General features: G+C 37.9%; 1 pseudogene across 1 annotated transcript; it reads right to left on the bottom strand.

Annotated features, from left to right (window-relative positions):
• Window positions 1-2,779: 2,779 nt before the first annotated feature.
• Window positions 2,780-22,608, bottom strand: LOC145772541 (organic cation/carnitine transporter 2-like; annotated as a pseudogene). Its single transcript, XR_014289301.1, has 12 exons — window positions 22,586-22,608; window positions 16,837-16,984; window positions 15,359-15,473; window positions 14,777-14,862; window positions 13,969-14,072; window positions 13,140-13,294; window positions 10,014-10,182; window positions 9,586-9,822; window positions 7,473-7,687; window positions 6,213-6,395; window positions 5,208-5,346; window positions 2,780-3,749 (listed from the first exon to the last, which is right to left on the bottom strand). The product of XR_014289301.1 is annotated as an organic cation/carnitine transporter 2-like (transcript).
• Between the last annotated feature and the right edge of the window lie 409 nt (window positions 22,609-23,017).

Below are 23,017 nucleotides of genomic sequence, written 5' to 3'. Positions count from 1 at the left end.
GCCTATTGGCCAAATTTGAGCTACCCGAAAGATTCCACTGGATAGTTGAGCTGTACTCCTCAGACATGGCATATCCACTAGCAGTGTGAGTCGAATTTTCACCGTCGACAGGAACAATAGTTACACGCCTTGGGCACTGGCAGCAGTGACCGAGTGGTTAGCGCGTTGGGCTCGCAGTCGAGAGCCTGCATGTTCGACTCCAGCCACCCGCACTTGCTGTTGTTTCTCTGGGCAAGAAACTTTACGATAATTGCCTCTACCCAGTGATCGATTTCGAGTAATGGGTAGTACCAAATTTAAGTCATAAGTAGAGTAGACAACCGGAAACAGACCTTGCAGTGCGCTGCAGCGCAGTCGGCTGCAGCGTGGGTCAGGTGTACGTCGGAAGGCGTACACCGATGCATAGCGCTCAAGTCCGCTTTCCTGCAATGCAGGATAAAGATAATAAAACAAAAACACTCCACGGCATAATTATTGAAGTAAAGTTTTAAAAATTTTCGCATTTTTTGTATAATGCCCATAATATACTCTAGCCACTTGTAGCGTTTAGTTTCGTCATTAAACCGGACCTGTGGTCAAAATGCCCCCTTGAATCATTATATGAAGCTCCGTTATGTCTAAAAACGATTTTTTAGAACAAATGTATTGGATCTGCAATTATCAATGGGCTGAGAGTAATAGGTAAGCAATTTTAATTTGATGACGTCAGAGTGACGTCATTTAAATATAAATAATATTTTATCAAATGTGAGTTGTCTCTTTCTTATACACATAGGGAAAAAAGTTAAAAATGAGCCTAAAAACTTGTGCAAAAGGAAAAATACAGTTTCGCCACTAGCGGCGCAAGGTGCTGCTTCAAAAACGGCCATAACTTTTTTTGCCAAGGGTCTCTGATTGGAGGAGAGTGAAAATCTTAATCTAGAGGAGTTAAGCTTTCCAACGATACCTAATTTGTTAAGGTCGCAATTTATTCCAGGTCAATACGTTTTACGCTCAGACCAGTGTTTGAGATTCTAACTTATGCCAAGAAGTTTTGGGCAAAAATTTGTGTTGTTTACAAGGATTCTTATTAAGTCCTGGCATGGCATGGTCCTGGCTGAAAGTTAACACTGTTGTTTTTACATTGATATTTTCAAGACTTGTTTAAATAACGGCTAATTACAACTAGCCTACTGTAATTCAGCTAATGGAATTTATCCTCCTAACACAAAATATTTTTAACCCAGAAAAAAGTTGTTGGCTAAACGTATCTCACTAACATAAATTGACCAATGGTAAGCTGCAAAAATGTATTTAGGCTAAATTATTGTTCAGTAGTTCCTTGAAAATTGAAGAAACAAACGCAAAATTTCTTCGCTTAAATTGGATTTAGCTGACGGTTAAAATAAAACATCCAGGCGAACTAAAGGTAAAGAACGATAATAAAGATAAATGCGCTGTCGAAATATAGTTTCATCAACTTTCGTAATCAACTAATCATGCAGACGGGAAAAGCTGGACATAAAGGTTCTTCAAATATTGTTGCACTGTCACGCTATCTAAGCGGTATAACAATATAACATAACATGCATTACAATCATCTTTAGTTACTGCTGACAAAAAATGAACAGCAGAGGCGATCGCATTTGTGAGATACCAATAAGTTTATATTTGGACCTATTTGCCTATAAAAAGCAACCAAACACGTGAGCAAATTTTCATCTACTTGATGTTGCACAGAACCTAAGGGAGTCAGGTATCTAAGTCCCAGAAGCGCTTTGATGGTTGGCTTCAGAAATAAGTGAAACTAAAAATTCCTAGCAACATTACCAAGGGGAAAAGTGAGACAATGTGCTTGGGGCAAAGCTGGACAGTTGTTTTGTTTTGCTTTCTAAGTTAATTATAGTAGTTTTTCATATTTAAGGTATTTTGATCAAAGGTGATCATCACTTTTGATGCTTTATTGGGAAAGATTTCCTATTTATTAGGAAAGAAATGTCTTCCTTTCTGCAACGTTATATTAGATTAAGCTGATTCCGGCAATAGTCTGATAATGTCCTTGATGATTTTTGACTGTTTTTATAGATCTGGAAACGTTAAACATTATCAGCCGACTCTTTATCAGCCATATTCTCACTGATTGTGTGTTATCATGTTTTTTCGAGCTTTGAAACTTTAAGCTACCGACATGTGCGACCATTGAAGTTACCAGCATTGTGTGGCTTCCTTTTAAGCTACTTAGCCTATAGCTTATTGCAGGTTAATTTCACCCAGTAGATCTCACTGAATGGAAAGCAGGGACACCAACTTGATATATTTTACACATTCTTCATATTCAATCTTTATGGCGTGACTTGTGTGAGTTTAGCGATTTTTATCAATTTTAATTTTGCGGGGACTGTGTACTGTGTAGGCCTAGTGTTTCAGTAAAACACAAAAAGTCCACATGATTTGTCCTCGATTGGATCGAATGCTCCGCGTTACAACATCCTGCGTACGCCACTGCAAGGCACATTTCACCTCATACCTCTCCACTGAAATAGATTAATTTAATGGTTAATCAGGTGAGGAATAGGTTTACATCAAACTATTTTGTAATTTTCTTAGTTTTTGAGGGCACGTATTTTTTATACCTTTATACCCACTGCTATCCCACACCCACTACCCACATATACCCACTGCAACTTTCGCATGTCCTTTCCCATCAGTTAGGGCTACGAAAATGTTGTACGCTGTAGCTGTAGGTCTACACGAAACTTTGTACGCTGTACACGTTCGGTTTATTTTCGCTACATTTGTATCATAGCCTATGCATTACATAGCCACATAAAATAAGTTTAAAATTGGCGTGTTGATATGTTGTATTAGATAGAAGCCTGTAAACTATTCATCGAACTTCTGCAGATGCAAAATCATATTGTTGCATATATTGAGATCAAAGCTAAAAGGATATAGCCTACCCTACACGACAGAATGATATTTGCTCCTCTTATGCAACTAAAGAAGCTTTGAAAAATAAAACAAAGGAACTTCAGCGGGTTTAACATGATGTATTGCATACACAAATATAACATAATTAAAATAAACTCAAACGTTTTCGACACATACATGTGTCCTCATCAGGAATTACATATCTGCAATATAAATAAAATGAAAATTGTAAGGTAAATTTGACTTTGCATTATAACTATAACTGTATACTAACGACACTCCAGACTGAAAAACACACAAACTGAACGAGTGACACAGGAATGAATGCAAGTAAATTATACGGTGGAAACAGATCACATGAGGTGTAAACTACAGGCATTTGACAAACAATTAGAACACACACAATAGGAACGATGAGCCACAAGCGAAAAGCTGCCGGTTGAGAGACGGATTATTACGTTTGATTCTTAAGGCTTCCATGATCTTAGTCTGAAATCCAGATCTGCCTCGAGAGATGATTTTAAATTGGTCGATCGAGACATTGTCAGTGCACGTTTCACAAGAGGCGATGTGCAGCAGGTATGTAATACATCATGTTAAACCCGCTGAAGTTACTTTGTTTTATTTCTCTATGGTTCAACAAAGCAAACTCTCTACCAAAGCTTTATCAAACAAGCTTTCTCTACGCATTTTCACGGAATCAAATAAGACTATCATCTGCACGAAGAATAAAATAAACCAAACTCTGGTTCGTAAAATAAACACCAATGTGATGAAACATGTTCTCTTAGAGAAAAGCCGAACCTTTGCGTTTCTTTTGAAAATGAGAAAGGAAGCCACTGCAACAAAAATAAATATGCAATAAAATTTTTAGCAGCATGATCGTTGTTTACATCACAAATGTGGATACAAACGACCTGTTTTAGCCTACCACAGCAAATCCGCAGCAATCAGGCTAACACAGGTCGTTTGAATATGTTTGTCTTTGGATGAACTTACGAAAAATGCCATAAAGCAGACACCTTGGCAAGTTAATTTTACTTTATAAGTAAAATATATTTTCCCAAAAAAGTAGAACTAGGTATACTCTCGTGGCTGAATTCAATGTAGGCTATACACCTAATTACAAACACTATTGTAATATTCAGAAAACATGTCACTTTACATAAAATATTTTAAATTTTGATAATTTTTTAAGCTTTAACTCATAAGTTTTCCAGCATCAATTTCCAGGGACGTGCAGTCAGGGGAGGCAGGTGAGGCACTGCCTCACCTGCCAACATCTGGCAAAGCAAAAGTTATATCAAAGAAATGGTTATCACTGAATAAATATTATTTGTTAAAAAGTAGTAACTATTGCACATTTTTAGGTGCTTTAATTTGTGTGAATTGCTATAGTCGTGCCCCTTTCCCGCAAATTTTACGTTTCTACACCCAAACTGTGATTTAATTTTTTCTGTTTCCGTAGCGATATTGATATCGAGCGTTCACGTGGTCAAACTCGTTGAAATACGCGAGGAGAGGCAGCGCCAAGCTGTGCCTCACTTCAGATCAGCAGAATACTTCCATACACTGCATTATACGTGCCTTTTTCTTTCGCAAAGTCGCCCAGAAATCATCATGAACGATTTAGCTATGATTTGAGGCATGCCTCGAATGTGACGTCACAGGTATGAAACCTTTTTCGTCAAGCTGGATTGCCCGCATAGTACGTGGTATGTGACTTCTTGCAGTGTAAAGGATTGTTTCTTATAAAATTTAACTCAAATGGAGGAAGATTTAGTATCAAAGCTGAGAGATTTTTAAAAACTAAACTTTCAATCCATAGTTGAAGTCATAAATAAAGAAAGACCAGTTCTGTTCCAAATTTATAAGGTTTGCATCAGACGACTGAACTAAAAAAAAATAACTCGCAACTTTCAAAGAAATTGGTACTCAAAAAAGAAGTGGCTGTGAGGCTATGCTTTAAAAAATCGCCTTTTCTGCTTTCCCTGTCTCTTGTTTAATATCTAGTGATAATGTTTGGACTAAAGAAGAGTCTCTACAACAAAGTCACAGATGTTTTAGTCCAAAAGGATAGGCGCATGGATTTTATTTTTAATAAATGTGAAAGCATGCTGCTAATTTTTTTGATTAGTAATATTCCGTTGTTGTTGTGGTTAAAAATTTTTATTGTAAAAGTGACTTGAAAAAATTAGTGCCTCACCATTTAGGAACCTCACCGCACGTCACTGTCAATTTCACAATTTTAACATCAGCATTTAAGCTTTAAGCTTAGCACAAAGTTTAGAACTTACTACTTTAGAGAGGTCGCTTCTTTTACTGTGTTGGGTAGTTTTTGGTGTTTTGTATCAGGCAGAAAACAATACAACATCGCAGAAACAAACGATGCAGCTCCAATTCCTAAGAAAGGTGTAGTTATGTTTCCATTTTCTCCTGTGAAAATATGGTATTGTTATATTATGTAGATTGTAGATAATCTTGTGTAGGCTACTGCAAAATATTGCGTAGCTAATAATAATTGCTGTGCCTTCGTGTAGGGAAAATCTCAAGCTAGAAAGAGAAAGAGAGTAAAGAAAGTAGGCCCATAGAGTGTAGCCTACAAAATTCTTCCGAAGTGTCGCATTTTAAGTCTTATCACAAACTAATCCTTGTAAAAAAAGAATTATAGGGCTGACAAGCTAATTCAAACATCAGTCGACCTAGGATCGGATTAAGCTTGTGACGCCAGCAGGAGGACGATTTCAACAACCTATTACTAATTACAAGTGAGCAGGGGCGGATTTACCTATGGCGCCGGGGCGCCGCGGCGCTCCCTAATATTCCAATATATTTTTTTATGTCTGCATGCAAATTTCCTTTTTATGCTATACTTTAACTTGTAAATTTTTATTTTACTAACGTAAAACAATGCGTGATGTTTAGAGATAGGATGGAATGCCATACATCAACCTTTTGGACAGTAAAGCTGAATCTGGTCTTGAACACATCTCTGCTAAATTTATTACGTATTTTATTCAAAAACTCAGTAGATACTCAGTAGATACTTATTTGGGTGCCAGCTTTGTAATTTCGTACACATTTCTGCGTTGTGTTAACTTAACTATAGGCGTGAAATTTTAGGATATAAAAGCAGATATAAAACAGACTTTGACTTTTGGCGGACTGGTTTTTAATTAGCTAGTCAGACGATTAGCTCACTCGGTTGCTTAAAATATCTACTTTGCTGCATCCAATTCTAGAGTTTATGTCCCTTGACCAATGCAACAATTAAACAAATTACCTCTGTTTTAGTCTATTACCTGCAAATATTACGAAGGGAGATATCACAGAGCCAAATTTCGATACAGCATTTATCATTCCAGAGGTCGACTGTCGGGTGTTTGTCGGAAACAGCTCTCCAATATAGACGGAAATTAACGCGAAACAAACTGAATTAAACAGCTTGCTTATCATAGTAAAAACAAGCACTGCAGTGCTGCTCCCTGATAACAAATAAAAAATCAGTCATAAAAATTGATGCAAACAAGATTCGAAAGTCAACTATCACCAATCTAATTTTTAGTGTCAATTATCTTGCAACGTAAGTCATTTTTACGTGTTTGCCAATAACAAACACTTTTATGCCGTAGCCGATTAGCCTACTTTTAATCATAAAATAATCTCGAGTGAAGCTACAGTTTGGAAACAAAAGTCAGTCTTTAATTTAGAAATTGTTTATTGTCCCTTGTGCGGTCTAACATTATACGACATAAGATGTTATAACAAATTTTAGTTGCTATTTTATTGATTTGATGTAATTCGCTCTGCTTGACTTTTTGCTTGGCGTTGAGCAAGCACTGTTTGTAGAATTAATAGCATTTATTGTTTAAAATAATATATTAATAAGCTATAAATAAATATTTAGTCGAGAAAATGCATTGTTTCCGAAGCAGCGTTTAATGTGGAAAGTTCTCCTATTATGGAATAAGGATAGCTTTGCAGTGATACGAAGCTTTATAAAGTTACATTAAGCCTACAGCATTATCGTGCGGTAGTTTTAAAACCAATTGGAACAGAAAATCAAGTAGGTTAATCAAATTTGATTGTGATATGGCAGGGGGGCAAGAAAAAATTTCTCGGAGGAGAGAGAGTATATTTCATATCGTAACAATTTAAGATTGGGTCATATAAATATGGTGGCCGCGCTGTTTAACCGAAAACGAGCCTATCAGCAGGAAAAACAAATACAATCCCGACGGATAACCATACCGCTACAACACCTGAATCTAAAATAACTAAAATTAGGCTACATAGCCTAAATTGGAAATGGTAGGCAAGAAACTAAGAAATATATATTTATTATTTCATCACGATTGCGATATCAAGCTGTTTATCTTTGCATGTCTAATTTTATTTCAGTTATATTACAGATTTTGGTTATTTGGATAAGGAAAACGCGTCTTTTAAAAATTGATTTTGAAAAAAGTGCTGAAAAAGAAGGCAGAAGCTCGATGTGCTTTAAACAGCCGTCAGCCCTGTTCTTGCGTTATTGCATTGTTAGCCTACGTAAGTAAACTCACACAAAGCAACAAAAGGAATGGAACTCAAGCAGATTGCAATCAAAACTGTCAAAACCATGTGGCAGTTTCGGCCTCCAAGAAAGTTTGAACCCGTAAAGAACAGACAGCTTGCTCCAAACTCAACAAGACCGCCATAAAACACATTCCAGAACCTGTTTCCACTCAGATTGTCGTTATTGAGGGCCAACACATACCAAATCATAGTTATTAAAATCCTACAAAAATAACATAATTCAACGGTTACTGTTTCTTTCGTCTGCAAATCACTTTCTACTGTAGTTGGCCTTTTCAGAAGTTAAATATGATTGTTCTAGATCAGCGCTTTTCAACCCCGTGTGATGGAAACCTACGCACTTGTGCGGTTGAAAAAATTGTAATGCAGGTAACAAACGTGGTGCAAATGAGGCGGGTGAAATTTTTACTTGGTTTTTACTTTTTGTTATGTGCAATACTTCAAATATTCCTAATAATACATTGTTAGTGATGGCCGTATGTCTTTGACGCCTGTACTCAAAGCGCACACCCCCAGAGTCAAACCAGCTCCACTTCTTCTAGCCTAGCCGAAAGCAGTTTCTTTGTGCACAAAGTCGTCCGCTAAATTCGGGCGGTGTTGACATATTTGGAATGCTAAGCATCACACAACTCTACAAAAATGTGGAATCGATATATTCAAGCAGCTATTCAAAATTCCATCGGTTCAAGGAGAAATTTAAAACTTGGAAGAATTCTTGTAGTCACAACCTATAGTTTGAAACACTCCAGGCCTTCATGTCTAGCCTCCATATAGGCTATTGAATGGACTCTGAAGCAGCCTATCAAGACAACGAGTCTCCTCGTTAGCCAAGTGGTTGAGGGCCGAACTCAAGATCACGCGGACGCGGCTCTGGTTTGACTCTCGGGGTGTGCGCTTGAGAAACGCATGTCAGAACTGCTCTCCATTCAGTGGCACACATAGTACGTGGAATAATTCCCCGGTAACAACATTTCCATAATCGAAACTTCACTCTGTCAATCTAGGCAACCGGTATTGCGTCAAAAGCCTCTACAAGTACGCAAAACTACTAGGAGTAACCAATCAGAGGCTTTGAAAGTCTGAAGATAAAGATTAAAAACCTAATCTTAAGAAAGTTCCCAGTTGCACATTCTGCGTGATAGTATTGAAGCTTATCTTTTCAGTCATCAGAATAAGAATTTAAAAGCTGGACATTTTGAATCCTTTGGGCAAACAGTACTCAACGAAACCACTGGGTCCTATTTTTGAAAATGATTTTACCGACAAGCGTTTTAAACTTTGAAAAACACGTTGAATTTTATGTCGAGCTGTTGATAGATTTAATAAAGATCTGGCGCTTTAAATATGGAAAACAAATGTCTTGTGCAAAATCCCTTTAACTACTTGACTTAACGGCCTTAGATGTAGACCAGTATAGTTAATACCAAAGAGCGAAAAAGAAGTTATTGTCTTCTGTACAGTACAGGATAATATAAGAGCTTTGGAGCAAGAAGTTGTGCCTAACTGGTCTGAACTTTCCAGAAACATTCACCAGCAAATGATCGAGTCATTAATATTGACCTGCTTCGATATTTGAATAAAAACTGCTTATTCTTTTCATGCACATCAATTTTCGTTGTTGCTAATTTAACCAAATCTCTCTCACGTTTCTTAAAGTGCTCTCGTGTGCTTACTTGGAGCAGTGAGGAGTAAAGTAAATTAGAGTTGAATTCAGATCAAACTTTTGCATCTGTCATTGGAGTTAAAATTGCCTTATATGCATAATTTGATCAAACCATTGTTGTTCCACAAACAAGGAAAGCAAATTGCTGCAAACTAACTCTGGTTAATTTGTACGGATGAAATTTTTGAGAGACAAAAAAGTGCAAACCGTGTTTTTAAAGGTTGAAAAGCACCGTTCTAGATGAAATTAGTAAGGCTGCACATAATCAAGCAATTATAGGAAATAAGCATGGTACAAAACTATTTCAAAGATATCAATATGTCAGGTAAAGTTACAACTAAAAGCGAAACTCATTCAAAGTTACAAATGATTTACAATAACTTTTTTGTAACTTTTTGTATTCAAAATCATCAAATAGAACTTTTAAGTCAACTTACCAGGAATATGCTGTGGAAATCATAGCCCAGATCAACAAGGGAGCTTTGCATGTTTGTTTAATTTCTCTTAATGACGTCCTTATGCTTTTCTTTTTCTTTTCTCTTTCTTTTGAAACCAACATTTCGATCTCAGCTGTGGCAGAAAGTCCGTTCATTCTTGCAATTTTATTTAACAAAGCCTTTGATTGCTTTGGCGTTCCGTTATTCAAAAGCCAAAGTGGAGATTCATCAATGAGCCTAATAGAAGGATTGACTGAGTTAAATAACCTTCAAATTTAGAACCTACTTTTGTGTGTTGTTCATGTTAGTTCATTCTCTGCCACAGCTCTGGCTATGTTTGAGTCTCTCATGCTTTTGCGTCTTTTCCTAAGCAATAATACTTTGCCACCTGTTTCGTTTGAAGCAAGCAATAGCTCGAATGCACTTACCAATAAAACGGAATGGACAGTACGCCCACACAAGCTGTTGCTCTCAGAAACCATCTCCAGTTTGGTATTAGATATGATACCAGTGGAAAGATCATGTATCCAACGCCGTAACCACTCTTCAAAGCAAAGTACATAGTTTTTCTGTGTTTTGAAACAGTTGCTTCAATCCCTATGAAAAGATGAAATGTTATCGAAATAAAATGAAATGTTATCGAAATAAAATGCTCTTTTTCGATAACCTATCTTTTCGATAACCTATAGAAATGCGGCAACTGAAGTTCTTGGGTCACATCATAAGAAAAGGCGAACTTGAAGATTTATCTTTAAGTGGAAAAATACTAGGAAAACGGTCAAGAGGAGCTCAAAGATTTACATTTTTGCACAATTTTCAACCACATACCAAGAACCCTACTAAAATTTGGCAAGACGCACGAGATCGATCAAACTGGAACATCATTGTACATCGAGGGCTGTATCAGCCATGATACCTACAAAGAGAGATCTTGACCTCATTCACATTTCGGAGGTGTATACTAAGGCTATATGGGTCCCTCCTTTGGGTACGTTACTGTAGGTCAGTGGTTCTCAACGGGGGCGGTACCGACTCCCGGGGGGCGTTTTGATTTTGCAGGGGGGCGGTATGATTACCTCGGCTTAATAGGGGGCGTTTTGATTGTTAGGACCATTCTAGTTTAACACATCCAGCCTGGTACTACGACAGTTTATCGAACGACAGTTCATCGAACGACAGTTTATCGAACGACAGTTTATCGAAACGACAGTTTATCGAACGACAATTCATCGAACGACAGTTTATCGAAACGACAGTTTATCGAAACGACAGTTTATCGAACGACAGTTTATCGAACAACAATTTATCGAACGACACAGGGCCGTAGCCAGACCGCAGAGCAAGGGGGGGCCAACTTTTTTTAAGGAGGGCCGAAAAAATTTAAATGGGCAAAATCATTATAAATGTAGCTGTTGCTCTTGAATGTTTGGATTTTGCCAGGGGGGGGGGGCGAATTTGTTTTTAGGGAGGGGCGAGGCCTCCCTGGCTCCCTGCTGGCTAGGGGCCTGGAACAACAGTTAATCGAAAACCCAACCCCTAACCTAAAACCTAACCCTAACCCCCAACCCCCAACCCCTAACCACTAACACCTAACCCCTAACCGTAGCCCTACCCCTAACCCTTAACCCCCAACCCCTAACTCCTAACCACTAACTCCTAACCACTAACTCCTAACCACTAACTCCTAACCACTAACCCCTAACCCTAACCCTAACCCCTAACCTTAACCCTACCCCTTAACCCCCAACCCCTAACCCTACCCTTAACCCCTACCCCTAACCCTTAAACTCCAACTCCCAACCACTAACCCCTAATTCTAACCTTAACTCTTAACCTCTAGCCCCTAGCCCCTAACTCCTAGCCTCTAGCCCCTAGCCCCTTCGATGAATTGTCGTTCGATGAACTGTCGTTTCGATAAACTGTCGTTCGATGAACTGTCGTTTCGATGAACTGTCGTTTCGATAAACTGTCGTTTCGATGAATTGTCGTTCGATAAACTGTCTTTCGATAAACTGTCGTTCGATGAACTGTCGTTCGATAAATTGTCTTTCGATAAACTGTCGGGTCACGTCCAGCTTACCGCCCAGCATAACGATTTCGTCAAAGCTCGTATCTTGGTGGTAGCATTTCCTACCTCATACCTTGTGGAAAAGGGATTCAGCTGTGTTGTTCTGCTACGTACCAAACAGCAAAGCCCATTTGACATATCCAATTACGGTATCCATAAGAGGTGATCTTCGAATGTTTCTCACTGGCTTTACACCGGATGTGAAGAAACTGGCTCTTTCTCACCAAGCCCAAGGTTCACACTGACTACCAGTAGGCCTTTTGCCTACTGTTTTCATGCTCGCAAATATATATTTGCTTTTCATCAAATATAGTTACTACTTACTAGTCTCTAAAACCCTTACAGCCTGTTTTACCCTAAAAGGGGGATCATCAAAAGGTGGTTATTCTAATAGATATAGAATTCTATTTGTATAAAGACCTTCTGATAATCACCCTTTTAAGGTAAAATAGGCTGTAAGGGTTTTAGAGACGGGCAACTAGCATATATTTGATGTAGGCTAATTCGCTTTGCTTGGCATTGAGCACTTTTTGTAGTATTAATAGCATTTATTGTTTTATATTCGCTTTTCGTAATTAATCGTTTTTGTTGGGGGGGGGGGGGGAGGGGCGGTACCATTTTACCAGTTCATGAAGGGAGCGTTGGACCAAAAAAGGTTGAGAAACACTGCTGTAGGTTATCGATCAACGTACAGCCCTCAGAAGTCACTGCGGTTCAGAACTTATTAGGCTTTCTAAACTGTTTTTTATAAGTGTTTCGTGAAAGGACAAAACTTTTATCTACGCTGAAAGATCAGCATAACATTTCGTTTCTAGTGAGATAGATAATTGTTTTCCTAACTTCAATGTATAAAAGTTTGGCAAGGTTCCCTGTAACATCAGCCAGTTTTGAACACAGTTAGACGGAATGAGATACCACTCCATTGGACCGCTATCCCAACCAGCTTTTGTCTTTTATGGTTTGTTTGCGTGCAAGCATAAGATATATTGGTCTAATCACAGCACCGCTGATTAAGTGGACAATTAAATTTTACAGTTTTGATAACAGCGTCAACAGTTTATTTATCTGTGTACAATTGCAGGCCGCTTAAAAAAGCGGCCTGTTCTTATCTCTAGTCGTGAACCACACTCTATAGTCAGCTGATTTGGAGACAAGTGGGACAGGTTCTGTGGTGCTTGTTGCGCTACTGGGCAATACATGTAACCGAGAGACTGTTATCGATGGGTAGACCCCACCACCCAGCGTTCGTAAGTATAGTTTATCCATTGTGCTGGGTGTGTATCTTGACTACTGGGTGAATATATTAGTTAAAACCAAGCCTGCTAAAGGAGTTGCCTTGACTTTAGTCACTGGGAAAGTTTTGAGGTGGCATATATATATATACTGTATATATTGTACAGTATAGACTTACATTAGTCTTGCACTCAACAGCTAATGTTAAACAAAACAAAATTCTCTGAAAGAGACTATAAGGCTAATAACTTACCCAACAAATTTGCGGTGTAATAATTGGAAACAGCCGTAAATCCTGATAAGAAAATGGCAACTCCATAAAAAGGCAGATTATTTACTATGCTCAAGATAAACGCTGCTATGTATTGTGAAAAAGTCGCAATTAAAAAGATTTTCCGACGTCCAAATCTAAAAACATGGAATTAATAAATAGCTTTTTGGAAACAGAAGGCAAATCAATCCATGTGGAGAATATTTTTACTAGGCACTGACGGCATATATCATGTAACGAAGCCTACCTCAGAAGAACAACTAATCTTCAAACAGACAGGAGCTTTGGACAGGCAGAGTGAAAGAGCTTGAAAAGTAAGATATAGAAACTGATTCAGAAAAACACGTTAATTTTTCTTTTAAAATTTTCTTCATTTGCACTTTGTTCAAGAACCGTTGCGCTGCTGCCAGTCATTTGAGCTTCCATTTAAGCTGGGCATACAACAATCATGCTGCCCGGCTGCATAGCCGAGTGGTGAGAGCGCTGGAACGGCATTCGAAAGGGCGCCGGTTCGACGCCGCTCAAGAGCATGCGGCTGTGTCTTTGGCAGGACACTTAAAGGCATGCCTGAAGGTGGACACGAAGATTGGCTTCCTTGTCTTCCCGTCCACTTAATCTAAATCTTCAACCACCGGGTGTGAGCCTGGATACGACAAACAAAAATCATGCTATTGAAAACGTTTTAGGTTTTCCCATTCGTGAGGATAAAAAGCTGAAATTTAGTCTAGTTAGCTTCCTTTGATTTGTCACTAAAACATGTTAAAAAATTGGTTTTCACAGCAAGTGCGCTTAAAAAATTGTGTTTGCCCACCTGTCGGAGAAAAGTCCAGCAACTTGAATTCCAACCATTTTTCCAAACATAAAAAGCATCACCATTGTAGGTTTCAGCCATGCTTTTTCGCATACCAGTCCAAACTAAAATAAAACAATAGAAAAATCTTCTTTTTAAGTGTACAATACAACTATGTTTATATGGAGATTAAAATGTACACAGACAAAGGAAGATGTGCATTACAACGCATTATGATGAAAAATTTTCCGTGGATTGCTGTCGAAATAACTTCTGAACTAAATCAATATCTGGATAGTTGTATTTCGACCAAAATTATTCGCCATGACTCCAAAGGCGGATATTGTAAAAAAAGCGGTCAAGATTTTTTTTCTATTCATTAGACTAACATTTAAAAATAGTGGAGATTGATAGAGACCACGAGAGTTGTGTTTTTTATTTCAAGTTTTTTTTTTTAATTGTTTATTTATTTGCATCAAACAAAGCTGTCCATATCCAAAACAACGAAGTAATACACAAACTGCAAAAGAACAAGAAACTAACAAGGAAAAATCGTTTCTAATGTTCTCAATCGCTAATTAAAAAAAAAACTACTTTGAAGTTTCTTTTTAGCGTCTTCTCAAGCGCTTCTCCAAGGCTTTAGAAATCAATGACATATGTCCTATGATCCTATATGTCCTGTAGACTTTATGGAGACCCCTATTCTAGAATAAGTCTGCTGCAACAAGCTTGAAGTTTATACAAACGAAAACTATCTTGCTGTTCAAAATGTAGATCGATAGCGGTAGCCTAATGTTGATGGTGAAATAGCGCATAACTGAAAGCTTACTTCTGTTACAACGGACGTGTATGGACCTTCAAATACGATGTTGGAACACGACTTTGTTTTGGCGTTAGTGCTGTTTTTCCAGCTTTCTGCAAAAGTACTAAAAAGTTAGCCAAAACTTTACATTCTTGAAATGCAATTTTAAATTCAGAAATATACATTATACATTTATACAAGCTTGCTTGGGTTTTTATATCTAGCCAAAATCTTCTAAAAATTAGAAGTACATCGACTAGTGGTTAAACGCCCCACTCAAGATCAAGCGGCTCTGGTTAAGCTCTTCGAGTGTGCGTTTGAGCAACGCATTTCTGGACTGCTCTCCATTCAGCGGCGCTTAGTGGATGGATTAGCTCAAAGACAACAACACTTTAACAACCATGGAAACTTCACTCTGTCAATTTCGTTAATCGGCTCTGCGTCGGTGGTTCAAAGCCTCTATAAGTATCCGAAACTGCCAGCAATAACCTGTTAAAGGCTTTGTCAGTCCAACAATAAAAATTTAAAACTAAACCAAGCTTTATGCAAAAATCACCGTTAAAATTTACAGCATCTACAAATTTTTAAACACAGAAAATGTTTTCAAACCTGACGAAAATGATGTACAAGATGTGTTTCCTATTGGTATTAATGCCTCCGAGTTGTTTAATCCTAAATCCAGTGAAGAATATTTTCTAATCGGTGCAGTTTCATTTAAGATTGCCTGATTAGAAAATACATAAAAAACAAATGTCAGAGGTCGCCTCGATTTGCAAATTATTTAAGGCAACAGAGTCAAAAAACAGCTGAGCTTGCCACCAAACGTTAAATGATACGGTGCACAATATTTTGATCGTGAAAACTTGTTTCAGCATTGCAGGGTGTTTTATCGCGAATTCGGGCAAAAATGTCCAGTTATTTGGGGAAATCAATCTTTCTATCTTTCGACATCTTACAAGTATAAGAACTTTACATAATTGTTATAATTTATGAGATACATTAATATTTTCCAATGAATGTAAAATGTATTATCGATTTTGGAAACTATGGAATATGGTATTGCGATTTGGGCAGAATGATAACTTTCGCTTCCACAACTGCAAAAAATAAGTGTAAAGAGCATAGTTGGTAAACAGAGGTAAGCTTATTAACCTACTGATATTCACTAACATGTAGGCTGTATTAAAAGGCAATTAATAGGAACACTTTTAGAAATAATATTGTAGTAATGTAGTAACATTTCAATTTTAGCCTACTTAGGAAGTGAATGCCGCTTTGAAACGAGATTATTAATAAAAAAAAGAAAAAAAAGTAAAGTTTAGTTATTTCGCAGTCAGTGTGAAATTTAATAAGCCTATAGCCTACTGCTCTTCCCTTAACAGACAAAATGGACAAAACATACACAGCATTCACCTATAGAACTACAATAGACAATCAACACAACTTGTACAGAAAATGATATCACACAACAATATAAGGGTGCCACACTAAGGCTTTGTAACCACGAAATATCATGATAGGGTATACGGTAACAAAAATCGATGATGATGTAGCAAAAACAATCTTGCATGAAAATGTTTATCAGCAATAACGATCCTAGCTAACCATATGAAGACAGATAAAACAGCGAGTGTGAGAAATAGCTTGCTGCACTCCACAGTATTGTAAATGGCATCCCAGGGAGCCGCGGCACCTCGATTGGGAACCACTGTGGGAGCTGTTCAATATATATTCATGCACTTTTCATCAACAAACTCATGACATCACAAAGTAAAAAAATTACTAGCATAATGTAGCCTACATAAAGGTACGCATAAGTTATTTACAGTGTTTTTAAATTACATTAAAATTAAGTTAATCAATTTAGTTCCCTTCAATTTTAATTGTTTATCTTTTTTTCTTGCTGGCTCAAGCATGTCTTAGAAAACGGCAAAGTAAACACACGAATTTGACACCAACAAAACAAAAAGTTGGATATGTCAAAAATAATTAGGTTAAAGTGTCATAAAAAATTTAATGGAATAATGTTAACGTTTCGTAGCCTATTCGTAGCACGGCTTTAAAAAAATAAAAATAAAAATTCTCACCAGACTTTGATTTATCACTCCATCACCGCAGTAGAAAGGAGGTGTGTAATGGGTCGACAAGAACTGAAGTCCAGAAAGCGGGTTTGGTACTGAAGACAAAAATATGACAACTGCAAGTCGTTTTTGATAACATCCGAATTCGAACAAACTTCGTGGTTTCGCTGAGTTTGGTTTTCGAATCACAAAAGCATTTTTTTCACTTTTCTCAATTTCGGAACTCTGAGACATGTTTACAAGGATTTCTTACCCTAATCGTCCAGAAGACGCTGAAAGGTGTAAATTGTTTATCCTAAAAGCTAGATTGATTATCGATTTTGTTTGATTGATATCGATATTGATTAGATATCGATATTGATTGGTATCGATTGATTGGTATGATTGGTATCGATATTGATTGATATCGATATCGATATAGTTTGATATCGATTTTGATTATCGATTATCGATTTTGATTATTGAACCGTGGCACCTTTTAGCAAAAAGAGCGAAAGTACAGGAGAAAAAATGATGGTGACCGTTTACATTTACTTCAACAGTGTTGCTTGACCGCACAGTTACAGTAACGGTCACATCTTTGCAAGTAGGCCTTACAAACATTGCGAACGCTTGTCATTGTCGTCCTTCTCTAGGAAACCACCTGCACTTTGTGCAGTTAAGCTGCTATTTCCAACTACACGCTAGCCGGGTCTATCTTAGTGTAAACATATATCTAAATGTTAACATGGCGGATCTTGCTGTCTGGGATATGTGTGAAATCTGCACCTGCACTTCTCGTTGCTGTCAAAATAGACGACAAATCTTAAACAGAAAGCATGGCGTCCCAATGTTTGTGCATGAAAGCCGAAGTGGATCTTTGCCGATTAATCTCTAACTGAGGCCAAGGTTGAGTAGGTATGTATGTGTACCTCAGACCACAAACTCGTCTTCGTACGGGCGTCGGGCATTTCAGCTCAACCATGCACCAATGGAAATGGCATATTTTCCTTCTTGAGAATGTGGTGATAAGGAACAGACAGCAGCAGACCACGTCATCAATGATTGCATTATCTTTAACCTACCTAGCGGAGCAGAAGGTCTGTGTGTTTGGTGTGACAAACCACAAACTGCTCACAAGTAGCCTTCCAGTGTAGTCCGGGAACATTAAAAACTTGGGGTGGTAAAAGGATATAGGCCTACAGCTGACCTCAAAAGCTCAAAGGAAGGTCGAAATTATAGAATACTCTGAAACTTGTTTTTATGGTTTGAAAATAAAAAAAATTGTAGTTAAACTAGCAAAAATAAATTTGACATTTCAAACAAATTTAAGAAACCCAAAGACTCTGCATTGTGAACATTAAAAATCGGCCATTTTCGCCGGGCAGCCAATTGTGGCCGCAACTCGCAGTGTGGATATGTTGGATTTTCATGAAAAGAGGTGCCTTTCCATAAAGTTGATAAGTAACCCTAACCGTATTTGGTTGGAAAGTTTTTTATTAAAGAAAATGAAACATTTTCACAAACTACATGGTTCGCCTAACTATATCTTATATCAACTATATCAACTTTTCAGTAGGAAGCAACTAGACCATTTTACTAATACGCAAGTCATCATCAATTGAGTAGTTGATAGGTGTATTCATTGGGGACCTAATTTTCTTGTGCGTAGTCTACTACTGTGCAGTGGCTTATTTGGCAGTCAAACAGACGAAGCTGGGATCGATACGCATAAGGTGTAAGCACACCACCGGCAAAACACCCTTGCAGACACTAGACTCATTAATGAGAACGGATACAAGGTGTTAGCTTTTCGTGTAGTGGTTGTGTAGTCCTTCCCCTGTCGTCGTCATCGTCGTTGTGTGGGCATCTGGGGCAGGCCTGTAACTAAAGGGGGCGCAGGAGGGGCGAAGCCCCCCTGCAATAATGTTGGCCCTCCCTGGAAAAGTAATGTTAATTTGCTCTGTTCGCTAACTTTTCAGTTTTATACCCAATTTTCTTGTGTTGTTTAATTGTAAACATTGTGTGTGTAATGGTGTGGTTGAATGTTGTGTTAAACAGACAGACTCGTGATTTATTGCTGGTAAGATCCAAAGTAGGCCTACACCAGTTTCCAATTGAGCTAAACAGTATGATAGCCGATCAATCTCCAGAATACTGTGCAGTTGACTGCCGTCTGCCACTAAGCATTATTAAAGTACCGGACAACCACCTTGGCATTTGCGTTCCTGGTATGCTTCTATTATAGCCTACTTGCAGTTTGAAACTTAAATTGGCAGACAATTCATGGTTTTACACATCTGTTCTTGTCCTTTCAAGAAAAAATGAAAACTTCTTGGACAGTGAATCGCTAATTCCACCATATACGAAATTGAAGATAGATATTCCATCAGAGGCGGAATTGCAAGTCGCAAAACAGTTCTTACATGACCATGTGGAAGTTGCAGAACACCAGGATTCCAATATAGTACTGAAAGAACTGTACAATCAACGACTGGCATTCTTGAATGTATATAAGCTTGCCGCTACTGTGGCATCATTCGGGTCCAGTAGTGCGGTTTGTGAGAGTGGCTTCTCGGTCTTATCTCGAATAGACAAGCCTACACGCAGGTCTATGTTCCGGGCGAACTTGGTTCTGTTGGCGTTTGAAAAGGAAATGACCGAGAAAATAGACGTGGACGTTTTTGTTAATAGATTCAGTGAAGTCCATCCACGCCTTCTGTTAAGGTAAGACCTAATCTATCTATGGCGAGGATACATTTCACTGATGGTGTGAAATAGATTCTCACTATTATCATTAAAGGATTGATCTTGAAGAGATGATTGTTGATTCTGCAGTCTGCACTAGAAAAAATGAGGTGCAATTTGTACAATTATTTGAAAAACGATGAGTGACAGGTGCAGCGGCTGCAGTCCTATTTGATTATAGTTAAGCGCCTATTTTCTATGTATAGGCCTAGTACATTTTGTGTGATTTGTGCAGCGCATTATGTAAATAAACTAAAACAAACTCGAAGTCCAGGAAAGGCAATGAATTAACTAACTAAAGAATCAACTACAAAATCATAAATTTCGCTGCGGTTTCTTTGCCAATTTTTAATTATTTTATTACTAGTTGATGGTCGGATGTTTTAAAAATGATTTTGCTTCTCAATTTCTATGCTGTCGTCATTATAACTGTTTAAGCTACAGCATGTAATTCACTATATAATGCCAGCTCACGATGCTGTTTCTATGATAATCTACCGTTATGCTAATGTAAACGCTGTAAGTTATTACGATTAATGTTTTTACGTAAATATACCCACATTGTGTACAAACGTCGTTTTCGTACATGACACGGAAAGTAAAAGCTGGTCCCCTCTAGAATATTTATTGCCCCCCTAGTGCCCCAAGCTAGTTACGGGCCTGATCTAGGGTAGACGGTTTACCGTTTTTCCTCCCTAGATTTACGACGTTTCAGGACAACAATAGAAGGCTACTGGAGAACACCCAGTTTCAAACCAATACATGTGGAATCTGACAAAACAAGGTTTTGCCTATAGGGTAGTGGATTACCTCGACACCAAGAGCAGTGCTCTGCAGTTGCGAATGATATCGAAAAAGTACAACCAGTTCTTCTGTTGTTGATCAAGCTGCTTGAAGACGAAACTTGTCGACGGTGAAACTGCCGTTCTGTGAAAAGAACAGTTCCGGTTCTCCGAGTCGAGGTTTGTAATTGAGTTTGTTGTTGTGATGGCAGACTGTCGTGGCAGGTTTGCAATTGGGCCAACTAAACTTCACGGTGGTTCGGCCCTCGTGGTGTGCGCTTGAGCAACGCATTTCAGGACTGCTCTCCATTCAGCGACACCTAGTGGATAGAATTATTCTCCGGCAACAATTTACTTCAACAATCGAAAACCTTCACTCCGCCAATCTTGGTAACCTGCTCTGCGTAAAGAGCCTCTACAATTATGCGAAGCTACCAGGAATAACTATCAAAGGCTTGATCAAGCTGAGGATAAAGATTCAACAACAACCAACCACTAAGTTGAAAACCAACACCAACCAACCACTAATTCAACACCCACCAACCACGTGTGTACTTGTGCATTCATATGCCGTTCGTTGCCACCTTTTCTTATTTTACCACGGTCTTCATATGTGACTATTCACTTCATAAAACGTTACATTCTTAAAAGAGCTCTAACAATTTTTTTATGACACATGCTCAATGCTCATGACATTTAAACGCTTTGTTTGCAAAAGAACGGCATTATTAAACTGATCCTGCCTCGGCCTTCCTTGCTGGTTAAAAATGTTCTTTTCGCATTTGTGGAATGAAAAGTTTTGTATTGTAACAACTTATTTTCTTTTTAGGTTATTTTTATTAAAATTATATATTTTTTCGATTTTGGAAAGAAATTGTGAGATTAGCTTACTTTAGCCTAATACCTATAATCCTATATTCACTTTAATGCCTTCTTAGATACCTATTTACTGTATTTGACGACAGTCTTTTGAGTTTAGCTTGATCGAAAAAGACTGTTAGAAAACCTTTTCTTACGCTTGAATAAGAGTAATTGAATCTTTTACTTTCGCAAGACATTTTGTAAAAGCAGCTACAGCACAGAACTTCAGCAAGCTATTTTGTGCAAATATTTAAGACCTATTTAAAAGCTATTGTGTGCAAATATTTAAAACCTTTTCATCTTGTTAACTTAAAGAAAGTCCGTGGTTTCAACACGACCGACAATGCTCGAGCGTGTCCATTGCTGGCACAACCCAAGCAGAGACATTTTTATCCAATTTGTGGAAAGTTAGATCCTGGATCAAAAATGCTCAAACGGAGGTATGTGAATCTTTTTACGGTAGCGTACATATCACATGGTCAGGGGCATTGACAGAGGGGGTCTAGGTGGTAATTTTTGACCCGAGCCCGGAATATTTAGGGGGCCCGGACTTAAAAGATTCCACAAGATCTTAATATAATCAGATCTAAAGGAATTGCCATCAGAGATTAAAACAGCCACTTCAGTCGTCAGATGGTAAAGTACCGGGCCTCTTTTCGGCTATAATGATTTTCCTAACAACAATTTTTTTCAAAAACACGAAATATTTTTCTCCACCCAGTCTTTAATTCTGAATATGTATTTTTGGTGGTAATCACTTCCAGCTACTTGCACCTACTTTACAAAGAATTAATTTCAGCCGTAAACTCCAACAACTTTAAACATACCGACGAAGATCGTGATTGAGAGCAAGGATTCGTAGTTTACAGAGAAATCTTTAATGCGTGATGGCGCAGTTGGGGAAATTCGTGGATACAACAAAATCTTTGAGAATATAATAATATATAAGTTATATAAATGATATTCCTCTTAATTTTCTACTTAGAACGGCATGTGTCATCCTCATTTTAACAGCACATAAATAAAAGTTTGTACACAACCTTTATATTTAAAACGTTGTCGATAAAGGGGGCCTAAAATAATTTGGTACCTGACCCAAGAAATCCTGTCAACGGCCCTGTACATGGTACATGTCACATCACTGTGTAACGACATGGCTTGCAATAAAATTTCCATGCATGCGATAGATTGAGAACACAGCCTAGCACTATAATTGTAAATGTAACATAACAACACACATGAAGCAGCCAAACACTATAGGCTAGTTATCCCTAACAAGAGGGATTAATACGATTAAGTCGACAGTAACTGGTTTCAGCGAGTCGCTGGATGAGTGACATCTTTTTAAAGGATCACATTGACCTGATATTATCAGTCTACTCTACCGTTATAGTCTTTTGATATGCATCTTGCAAGATCTACAAGTTGTGACGGCATAACTACGTACGCTTGGCTAAATAATTAGAATTTAATTGATTGGTTTTCTGATTTTAAAACCTGGGTTTCGTGTAGCAAAATATAACCAAAAAAACGGGTTTTGGGTTCGGGTAAACCTGGGCTGGAAACACTACTTTATACCCATTGTCTCCAAAACATAGAGTCGTGGGCAATTTGCATGATTCTGTTTCTCGGTTCTGTTGACTCCAGTAGTCTGTTTGGTTTCACACCCCATCGATGTCGAATTTTTTCTGCGTTCGAGAACATATTTTTTTGAAATTCTTGTATTGGATGTCATATGCATACCTATGAAACACAGCCAACCTTTAGCAATGGCTAGTGTACTGTGATTTTTTAATGTAGCATTGTTGACAAGGGTG

This window comes from Aplidium turbinatum, chromosome 6 (genome assembly GCF_918807975.1).
Source record: "Aplidium turbinatum chromosome 6, kaAplTurb1.1, whole genome shotgun sequence".
NCBI classification, from domain to species: domain Eukaryota; kingdom Metazoa; phylum Chordata; class Ascidiacea; order Aplousobranchia; family Polyclinidae; genus Aplidium; species Aplidium turbinatum.
This window is presented reverse-complemented; position numbering and strand designations above follow the sequence as displayed.